This window comes from Python bivittatus, unplaced genomic scaffold, assembly GCF_059951505.1.
Source record: "Python bivittatus isolate LINGU-HERP-01145 unplaced genomic scaffold, Pbiv_v1 ctg000980_np1212, whole genome shotgun sequence".
NCBI classification, from domain to species: Eukaryota; Metazoa; Chordata; class Lepidosauria; order Squamata; family Pythonidae; genus Python; species Python bivittatus.
Genome location: NW_028277125.1, coordinates 32,889,697 through 32,900,655, shown reverse-complemented (window position 1 = coordinate 32,900,655; position 10,959 = coordinate 32,889,697). Strand labels below are relative to the sequence as shown.

The 10,959-nt window shown below is 38.0% G+C and overlaps 1 protein-coding gene across 2 annotated transcripts in view; it reads left to right on the top strand.

The window, feature by feature from the left end:
* The first annotated feature begins 1,240 nt into the window (after positions 1-1,240).
* Positions 1,241-10,959, top strand: part of PXYLP1 (2-phosphoxylose phosphatase 1) — a 43,902-nt gene continuing 34,183 nt past the window's right edge. For both annotated transcript variants that reach the window (XM_025169189.2, XM_007432196.4), the window contains exon 1: positions 1,241-1,471. The gene's annotated coding sequence lies outside the window, so the exon portion shown is untranslated. The remainder of the gene's footprint in view (positions 1,472-10,959) is intronic.

Sequence of the window (10,959 nt, the reverse complement as noted above, 5' to 3'; positions counted from 1 at the left end):
ATATGTAGATTGCAACTAGTCTTCATTATTCCTCCCTGAAATTTCTGGGGCTCTTTCTTTTCATTTGTTCAAACACTGTTTCTTCAAAAGAGAGGGAAGCTATCACTGAAATTGAAAGTCTGTCGTTTTTTCTTTCCTATCTCTTTAAAAGAAAACAACAGTTCTTGCTCAACTTCAGAAATACTTCATTTTTTTCCAAAAGGTAATAGAAATATTGCACCTTTTCAGCAAAATCATAGCCATGCTTCATCAGAAATTCAAACAACTATATTCAAGGAATTCTGCCCCTGCTTTGTAAATTCAGCCTTTTTGGAAAGGTGATAAACTGTTTAACAACTGGATACACAAAAAGTAATAAAGGAGGAACATTTTCTGTGTTAGCCAACTTCCCCAAGGGTAACTGCTCTAACTGTGCCTCAGTTATATGATTTTCTGTACAAGCCTGCTGAAATATAGTTTTCCCTTTTTAGTTTGTTTTTTAAGAGAAAAAAAACAAACAAAAAAGAAAAAAGAAAAACAAATGCCGAACGGAATTCATGGGCTGATTAACAAGAAAAAAGTCCAAATCGTCTGCAAAATTAAGTGAATGAGATGAACAGACCAAATGCAGAATAAATGCCTAGTTTGGCAACGCTAAAATTAAGTTTTGTCTGGAAAGAATGAACAGTATTATTTACTGGTACTGCTGTGTGGTGTCCATCCGGTACCTTTTGATATAACCACTAAATGGTTTGGCGATTAGTAACAGCAAAAATATGAAAGCAGAAGTCTTGTTTTGTTGAGAATCTCTATTCCCAACATATTTCCAAATGCTTGCCAGCTGTTTTGCTGAATGTTTTTAAGACAGTACAGTGTAGCCAATAAAGTCTGTGTTGGAAGGAGAGAGGTCTGTATCACAGTATGCCAGATTTTTGTGTGTGTTTTTTTAATCCAATATTTGTTCACGTCTTTCCTCTGTCTTTCTCTCTCCTCTTCCTGAACACAGATCAGCCTAAGCCAAAGATTAAACTACCGTATGCAAAAAGATTGCATTAAGAAAACGCCGTCGTTTTCTGCAGTGACGCGTCGTACGGCAGGAACTTTAGCCTTAGGAGACAAGGGCCCGTGCGGACCAATCTCGGCGTAACACACCTCCCAACTCGGTCCGTGCTGAAAATCTGACAAAAGCAGGCAAAAGGAGATCGCGGAGGCGCACGTCATCCTTGCCAAGGCGTGGGTGAAATGTAGGGGGCGCTGTGGAGGACTTTGGAGGACGACCAATGGAAGGGAGGAAGAGGCGACGCTCAGCGGGCGAGTAGACGAGGGCGGCTCAAGTTAATGCTCGCGCCGCGACGGCGGAACAGAGAGTCGGAGACCGCGAGCGGGGAAGGGCGGGCGAGCGGGCGAGCGGGCGAGCAGCTGCCCGGTAGAAGCGGCGGCGGTGGCTGAGCGGCGCGGGATCCTGTCTTGAGCGGGGAAGACACCTAAGAGGGTAGGTAGGAGCCGAAGCTCAGTGCAGGCAGCCAGGTCAGTTTCGTTTCTTGGAACGAGGAGCGTTCCCCTGGCTCGGCGAGACCTTTCATCGACGGCTTTTCTCCTCCGCCCGTCCCACCGCAGCCACGAAGCAGATGGCTTGGCCAGTTCCGATCCAGCTGAGCGCGAAGGCAGCCGCTCTGCTTGGGCTCCAGCGTGGCGGTAGTCCCTTCTCTGTTCCTCACGCCTCGGGAGGCAGCCGCTTTCTGTCCGCCGTGCCAAGCTGCGGCTACGCGTTCCGTTGCTTCCGATCCGGTTCGTTGTTTTCTGACTAGGAGCCCCTGGCATGCCCGATTGTGCACCATCCAAACCGCCTCAGTTTCTTTTCTGTAGATCCGTCTTTCCCACGTAGCTCATCCTGATCTTTTACTCCGATAAAATCTCCTTCCACAGGTACTACAGGTGGGTGGAGAAAAAGCACGAAGAAAAGAGCTTCCTCCCGCACTTTCTGATCATACTTTGTAGACTATCAGATCATTGCAGGTGGACTTTACCGTTGTCTGCACTGTATCCTCCTTTTGTGCCACCCTCTACCAATCCCATGTTGCCTCACCACGCTATAAAAGCCTTCATGAGGTATATCCACATTTTACTACAATTGGCTCAGGAAGTGTAACTTACATTCAGTTTGGATACATGTAACCCAACTGACCATAAAATGATCAAATTGGTATTTAATTGACATGCCCTGCAGTGGTATCATGTCCTGGTTATTGTGTATATCTTGATGTAGTATTAAGATTATTTGCTGAGGGAGAAAATTATGCAAGTGGTATCTGATAGGGAAGCAAATATTTATTCAGTCCCATCAGTGCCACAGGTTGCCTCTTGCAGGGAAACCATTAAAGAGCCCTACAGCATCCTAAATGCTAGCAAACAATGCCATAACTGTAGTCCACAGATGTTATGTTATAATAAATAAAGTCGTGTTTTCATTGCCTCAGTTTGCTCACCTGGGTGATTGGTGTTCCCTGTTCTGAACTGGCAGAATGTAAGTAATTTCTATTATCATCTAGTGCAGTAAGTTGTTTCTATAGAAAAAGAAGTAATTATTTGATGTTTATTTAGATATCTAGAAAATGTGCATGTCACCCACTATGAATGGTTCTGGCAGCTTACAAAGGATAGTAAAGGTATCACTCATAAACCTTAAAAATGAAATAATAGGTGTAAAACAAAAAAACTGAAACAGTGGTATTAAAAATCATCAAAAAATTAATATGCTTTGAGGCTTCTCCTAAACCTTAGTAAAGGGCTTGCTTTAACTCCAGGGGCAACAGATTTCTTAATAGGGCCACTGTCCCAAAGAAAACTATGTTTTTTAATGTCAAATATATTTGTGTTACAACCCACAAAACAAGCTTCATTAATGACCTAAAATATAAATTGATAGAATAAAATAGAAAAACAGTGTAATTGAGCAGCTTTGCAATAAAATACAATGCTTGTATCTAGAAAGATAAAACAAATCATCCCTCTCCATTTCCTTATTAACAATTCTATCTATCTATCTATCTATCTATCTATCTATCTATCTATGCTAAAAGGTTCTATCTATCTATCTATCTATCTATCTATCTATCTATCTATCTATCTATCTATCTTTGCTAAAAGGTACTATCATTGTAAAGCTTTCATTGTTTTTGAATCATCCAGTGATCCACTTAATCAGGATGGCTATTTGAGCTTCCCTCAGGTCCAGAGTATAAACTCTCTAGAAACCCAACCTGCACTTGGTAGCAGCAGTGTTAAGACTCAAGGACAAAACTAGGCTAGATAAGGTGCTTTTATTACAGACGCAAATAATCCCCAATTAAGAAATAACAGCTACTGCAAGAGCTAGGAATTAAACCATATTTTTATCAGACCCGGGGTTTAAAGTCTTCTCTCGGCCTTGTGCAATACCTTGTGGACAGTATTTTGATGACAGCACTCTCTGCCTAGGTTCCTTGCTTCAACCTTGCTAGGTTCAGTCCTCACAATTACAATCCATTACTAATGATACCCTTCTTATATCTGTGGACTTAGTGCAAAAGTACTTTTGGAAGTACTTAAAAGTTGAGTGGCATAGTTCAGGTTATGCTGCTCTTTAGAAAAGAGACTGTATGGCTCCTACTGTTAGCTTTGCTTCATCTTTCAAAACCTTTATTGGTCTTAGAAGAAATCAATGGACTAAGTGGATGTAGTAATGAAAGTAAACAGCATTGCAATTGATAAAAATTATTGTGCTGAATGTATGAGTAACACTTTCTGTCTGGCAGTGCTTCTAAGACTATTATATATATTTATGCTGAACAAGAATGGTGGGATTATGGATTGTGTTATTTCCTATCTCAGGGAGTGTGCTAGACTACACCTGTTTAGATTTTTTAAAATTTGTTTTGATGATGTGGTCTCTATATAGAAGATGTTGTATGGGATAGCATTCAAAAATACAGTTTCCTTCTGGTAAAATCAAGAAGTCCAACTGTACTATACTTGCCACAGAATACCATAGACGTGGAAGCTCCATGCAAGCACAAAAACAGAATATGCTGGTTGTCTTTTTTATAATCTATGGAAGCATTTTTAAAAATACAATACCTTTGTGGTACTGTAATTTGAATTGATACAGACTACAGTATCTAATTTCCTTCCTTGTTGTGCTTCATGTCTACAACTTCATGCCTACAATAGAGTTGATAAATGACTCTATTCTTAACATCCTGTTCAGTATTTTTGAAAGGAGGATTAAGGCAAAAGGTGGGTAAGTTTTACTGGGTAGCAAACCAAGTCTTAATCATTGTAATCTTTCAAAGCAGGTGGATGCCACTGATGCAGAGCATATCTCACATTTTCTTTCCCTCCCTCCCTCCCTCCCTCCCTCCCTCCCTCCCTCCCTCCTTCTTTCTTTCTTTCTTTCTTTCTTTCTTTCTTTCTTTCTTTCTTTCTTTCTTTCTTTCTTTCTTTCTTTCTCAAATTTGTCACCGTCCATCTAGTTAAAAAAAATACTCTGGGTGGTTTACAAAGCAGTTAAAATCAATTAAAATTACAATATAAAATAATCTTAAATAAATAGAAAATAAATATAATCCAAGGATAGATGTTAAAATTGGCAGTAACTCAGTGAGCATCATCAAGGCACCAGCCACCCCCAGGACTGGGTAAGATTCTTGTCAACCCATGCAAGCTGGCAAAGCCAGGTCTTTAATCCTTTCCGGAAACCAGGAGAGTAGGGGCCTCCCACACCTGTGGGCGGAGGATGTTCCAAAGGGCAGGGGCAATGGCAGAGAAGGCTCTCCTCCTAGGCCCTGCCAACCGACATTCTCTTGCTGACGAGGTCCACAACATGCCCTCTCTGCCTGACTGGGTGGGACAGGTTGGTGTGATGGGGGTGAGACACTTAAATGGTCTGATGCGGTTATCTGTCTGTCTGTCTGTCTGTCTGTCTGTCTGTCTATCTATCTATCTATCTATCTATCTATCTATCTATCTATCTATCTATCTATCTTCATTGTGATACTGTCCTAATTCTGTAATAAATTACAAGGAAATTACTTAATTACAACTAACTTGGTTGAATGAGGCTTGACACTACTTTTATTGTTCAGCCACCCTTCCTTATTCCTTATTCATAGACTTCAGCTTCAGGCAATGTCCTCCATTTGTGAATTTCTTCACAATACTTTTTGAACAGTAATGCTAGAGGTTCTCCTGGAAGCATCCTAATGCTCTCAAGGAGATGATTAACACTGCAGTACAAAGCATAGTGATTAGGCCTTTGAAGTTGTTGAGCAAACTTTTGTGTAAATATGCTTAGAAGTGATTTAGAAAGCAGATTCTTAAATGCACTGAATAGCAATTTAGCTGTAGTAATTCCTTTTACAAACACTAAACACAGTTGTCTCAAACACTAAACACAGTTGTTTGGTTGATTTGCATTTCTTTTATCATTCGGTTAGTCTTAAAATTTTAGTAATTTAAATTTGAATCTCTGTTAAATGGCTACTCCCTTATTAAAACTGAATTTCTGAAATCAGCTTCAAGTTATTTGGTATCTGAATCTAATCAAAAATTAGTTTCTTCTAAATATTAACTACTACTAACACAATTCCTTCCCTTCCCTTCAAACATGATAGTGGGGCTAATAGGAGATGAACTTAAAAAAAAATGAAAGGCACTGGGACAGTAACCAAGAACTAGACTTATATTAGTTTTTATTCACTTCACCTTTGCAAATAAGATGACTTTGGATCTCGGCTCATTGATCTGCATTAGATTCATTAGTACATTAGCCCTTCTTTCTGTTGTTATAACTGTATTTATTACTTAACAAGGAGCACTATCTGGCAGTCTTGACTGGGCTTGTAAACTAATCTGTATTGGGGCTGGTTAGTGCTTGGATGGGAAACCACTAAGGAATTCCAGAGCTACAGGCTGGATTAGACAGAAAAAAAGGACACACACATATACACACACATGGTCGAAAGTTGTGGTAAAACACTTCTGTATTGTTGCCAAGCAAATTACATGGATGTGTCCATGAAGTCACCAGGAATTGAGCTCAACTGGAAGGAAACTTTACTTTGAATTATTTAACTGTTATCAGTTTCACTTGAAGAGCAAGAACTAGACCCTTCATCAGCACCCGATGTTTCCTAAGATCATGTTTGTCTTGGCAGTGAGAGAAAGAAAAAAATATTAGAAAGAAGCACTGTATCCCAGATATATTTTGAGTGATATTAACAGTTGTATTGGGAAATTGAACTTCTTGTGCCATGCATTTTTTTTCACAGACAGCTGGCTTGATGAACATTTTAATAGTGTAAGGTTCCAAATCAGGTGCAGAATGAGACTATCTGGGAAGTTGTTTTACTTCAATTATAATGGACATAATTCTCTTTCCCAATGACCAATTTTTGCTTAATCTTTATCAAACTCCATTCCTTCCCTTCCCTCTTGGATTAATTTGTTCAGTCATTCTCCTTCAGTTTGGGCCATTTTTCGTCCTTGAGGTGGATCAGGTAGGACATGTACAACTTTTCAGTTTCTGTTCAGTGCTGTGATTTGTGTTATTGTACATTTATTATTTTGTTCAATAGTACTTTATAGTGGATTATGTCAGCAACCCATATGGAGGAAAAAACACCATAGAGTTATGCGTTGCAATGTGCATAACTGGATTTCTCATTTTAATCATAAAAAAGATTAATTTTTCAAAGTTTGGAAAAGTAACCACCTCATCATTTTCTGGGTCTCATTTCCTGGCTAATATGTTTATTAGGATTCACCAAAGTAGCACAAAAAGAACAGTAATATATATGACATGTTCTCATTTTTATCTTTTTCCTAATGATTCCATTGAGTCTGACTTTTATTGATTTAGACAAAACAAAACCCCTTAAATTTTTGTACTTCTTCAGTTTTGTATATCTTCAGCCAGCAGCGTTTAAAATAAAGCTGAACTACATTGCTTTCGATTCTTCTAGAGAAACACTGCAAATATTTTGTATTTTATTAAGGAAATACTTTTTTCCCCCTAATAAAGTAGCTCCCAGTAGTGTAAATAAAACAATGGGTCTTAGTAGCTTATAAAATGAAGATGAAGAGAAATCACAGAGGAATCTTTGGAACCAAGAACGAAGATTGAAAATCTGTTTCACCAGATTTTAAAAGCAGATTTTCAGGAGGTTGATGACATGCTTGGATTCCATATGTAGGGAAATTCAGAATTCTGAGTTTCAGATGTAGGAATGTAAGGTGAGAAGGCCAGCTTGAACAAGTTACTTGATCATAGACATGACTGTATTTGTAGCTGACCAAAAAAAAAAAAAAAAGTCAGGAATGCTTAGAGAAAGATTTAAAGCTCAGTATTTGAGGAATCCAATTACTAAATAATACTTTCAAGCTATTAACAATCCTTACTGTAGCCTTGCCATTAAAAGAAATATGGCTACTCTTCAGCCACATTAAAAATCTGCAAATTTTACATCTCTTCACCATAATAATTTTCTTCTCTCTGTTGTGCTTTGAATCTTCTCTAGAATTAGAAATACAATTTGCATTAGCTTAAACTTCAAAGGCCCCTGAAAGATTGATTCCAGAACAGTATAGAACAAGGATGCACTATGGAAAAGCATAACATGCCCCTCAGAATGTTCTCTAAGTTGCTTTGTTCTTCTTGTTTTAGTTATTGTTTCTTATCCTTTGAATTTTTAACGGCACAAAGATAGCTTTTTGTCTTTTTTGCAACTGGGTATTTTATTAGTTTCCTTGCACAAAAAGAGATAATAATGATGATAATATAATCATAATAATTTATTAAACTTGTATGTCACCCAGCTCTGAACTGGTGGCTCTGGGTGGCTCAAAGAAATTACAGTAAAATATAAAAAATAGAAGTAAAAAATGGCAAGCACAATGAAGTGATGTGGATAACTTCTTTTTCACTGAAATCCTGGGTGAAAAGGTCTTCACAGCTCTTCTAAACATTAACAGAATAGGGGCCATCTGGATCTCAGGGCGAACCTCGTTCTAGAGGGTAGGGACTGCTACAGAGAAGGTATGCTTCCAGGGTCTAGGGAGATGACATTGTTTAATTGAAGGAACCTGGAGTGTGCCAATGATGTTTTATAGGGTTTTGAATCTACAAGAGATTTATTTCTAGAACATTGTGACTGAAGATGAGAAATGCAAATGCAAATAATAGTATGAGAAAGGTCAGTGGAATCAAGGCAAAGAAGAGTACATGTTAAATATAAGAGGTTATCAAAGATATGGTGCAGAAAATGCTCTGAGATACTTAAGGACATTAAAGATGTTAAACAATCTTCAGTAGATTACATGCAGCATACTAATATGGACATATCAAGTAAATAGCATAGAACTGGAATCAGTTATTTAGATACAGTGGTACCTCGGGATACGAACTTAATCCGTTCCGTGACTCTGGTTGCAACTCGAGTTGGTCTCAAGTCGAGGTAAAGTTTCCCATAGGGTTCAATGTAAATCTGGTTAATCCGTTCCGCCCTCCGAATTTGGTCGCAACCCGAGGCAAATTTCCCCATAGGGTTCAATGTAAATCCGGTTAATCCGTTCCACCCTCCGCCCGAATTTGGTCGCAACCCGAGGCAATTTCCTCTTCAGAGCCTGACTCCCGCCAAGCCTGCTCTGCATTTTCTTTGGAGCCATGCTAACATGCACACCAAAAACCTTCACAAAACACCGCAAAACACACCACGAGCCTCACCGAACATCTCCTTGCTACCGCGACCTCGGCCACAGGAAGCCGCGACTGCGTGACAGCAGGGAAAATGGCCGCGGATCCGGTTCGTAAGTAGAGGCAAGTTCATAACCCGAGGTAAAATTTTCCTGCCGAAGCTGGTCGTAACCCGAAATGTTCGTTAGTAGAGGCGTTCGTATCCCGAGGTACCACTGTATAGAGTATATGAGTGCGTGTTCTGCATATGACAAAGAGGTTCTAAATGACTATCCCCTATAACATTTACCATCAAGTTGATGAAAAGGAACATTATTCTAGACTTAATCTTAAATGGCAATCTCACTTGTGAGATATGAGTATGGGAAAATTAATGGAAAATGTTCAGAGTGCTACCAAACTTAATTTAATATGGAAGTGGAAAATTGGTAAAAAAAAAATTTAAATAACCATTTTTTACTTCAAAGGAGGAACTTCTTTAAAAAAGGTGTTACATATTCTTCCATTTATGGTTCACTCATTATTTCCCCCTCAAACTGCACTAGAAATATGAATTCATATAGTACGGTGATTATTATTATTTTTAGAATAAACTCCACATTCTTGGGCCAAGTTTATAATTCTGTTTTTATTTAATTCATTTACCTGAGATATTATTATAGCTTTGGGGATATATTGTTGACTGATATACTTGATTTAAGTATATTTATTCTCTGGGATATGCTTTTTTTTTCTTAGTCATGTTGATGAATCTATATAGAATAATATTTATAAGGATCCTCCTGTGATAGTATGCAACAACTGTAATGAAATACCTTTTTGACTATAGGTATCCTAAAGTCTATTATTTATTTTAAGGTGAGTAGGCAATATTGGCCTAGGACCAAAATGATGACCTAGAGGGCAAAATCCAGGCTCAAGTTGTAACATGAAAAAATTAAATTGTTAATGTCTAACTAGAAAAGTTTGTAAGACTTTTTCTTTTTTGCCTGCAAGTCTGACTTCACTCCTGGCAACTATAAGGACCATGCTGTTTTCTAGGTAGCATTTTTAGAAGTAGTTTGCCATTGCTTTCTTCCTAACTGAAGAGGGGCAACTGCCTCAAGGTCCTGCAGCTGTCTTTCATGGGACTCGAACTAGGGCTTTCCCACTTCTAATCGAGTCCCTTAATCACTAGACTAAACTGACTCTCACTTTATTTTCTTTATCTCTAGATATCAATATTTTTCTCCCAATAAATTGGCCTTCTGTATGAATACAGAAATAATGGTGATCTTATTTTGACTTGATTCATATGTCTAAAATCACCTATGAGAGTACAAAGCAACAATTATGTGGTCTATTGGCAATTACAAGTATATGCATTTAGTAGGATTAACTGTATCTCTAAATGTGACTACTCTAAAAAAAGATTAAAATAATATTGGTGGTAGTGGAATGTATATATTTCTGGAACAATCATTGACACTCTGGGAACAGTTGTTCTAATAAATGCCATTGGAATCAAAAGAGTATCCTTTAAAAGCAATAAAAATTACTGTATTGACTTGATATAGGACAAATCCTTACAGGATATTAATATTTAAGAGTTAATTCCATTTCTCTTGATGTTAATAAAGTAACTCTTTAAGAGCAGTGTCTAGATAAGATTCATTCAAATATATCAGTAAAAGTTTTCAGAAACAACCTTGTATAAGCATAACTGAATTTTAGTAAAATCCCAGTTCCTTTGGCAAAAAAATGATGATTGTAGCAGCACACAGAAAGAAGAATTGAAGGTTTCAAATCTCTTCTCCAGAAGCTACACTGGGTCCAACACCCCGAGCCTGCCTCCTGCTTGATGTAGTTACTGCTGCCACCGCCTATGTTTGATGGGTAATTCATCTAGCATTCCTTCCTAACCCTAGTTTGTGAGAAAGATAGGAATCCCACATCATGTACTGCCTTTCTGGCAAATCAAGGATAAAAACATGGGAAAAAATAATTTCTATAATGCAGTTCCTGTTCCTATAGTGTAAATGTACGTGACTAGGCATTTCAATTCATCCTCCCCACTTTGTCAATTTCACAGGAGATGAAATAAGAGTTTAATAAAAAAAATCAAAAGATATATGAAGCCTAATTTGCAAAAGCATGTGCAGACCACAAGATAATAATAATTTGTTATAATTAGCAACTTGAGAGAGAGAGAACTTTTCAGTTACATATCAGCTCCCAAGAAAGAAAAAAGTAAATCTTGAACTCAGCCT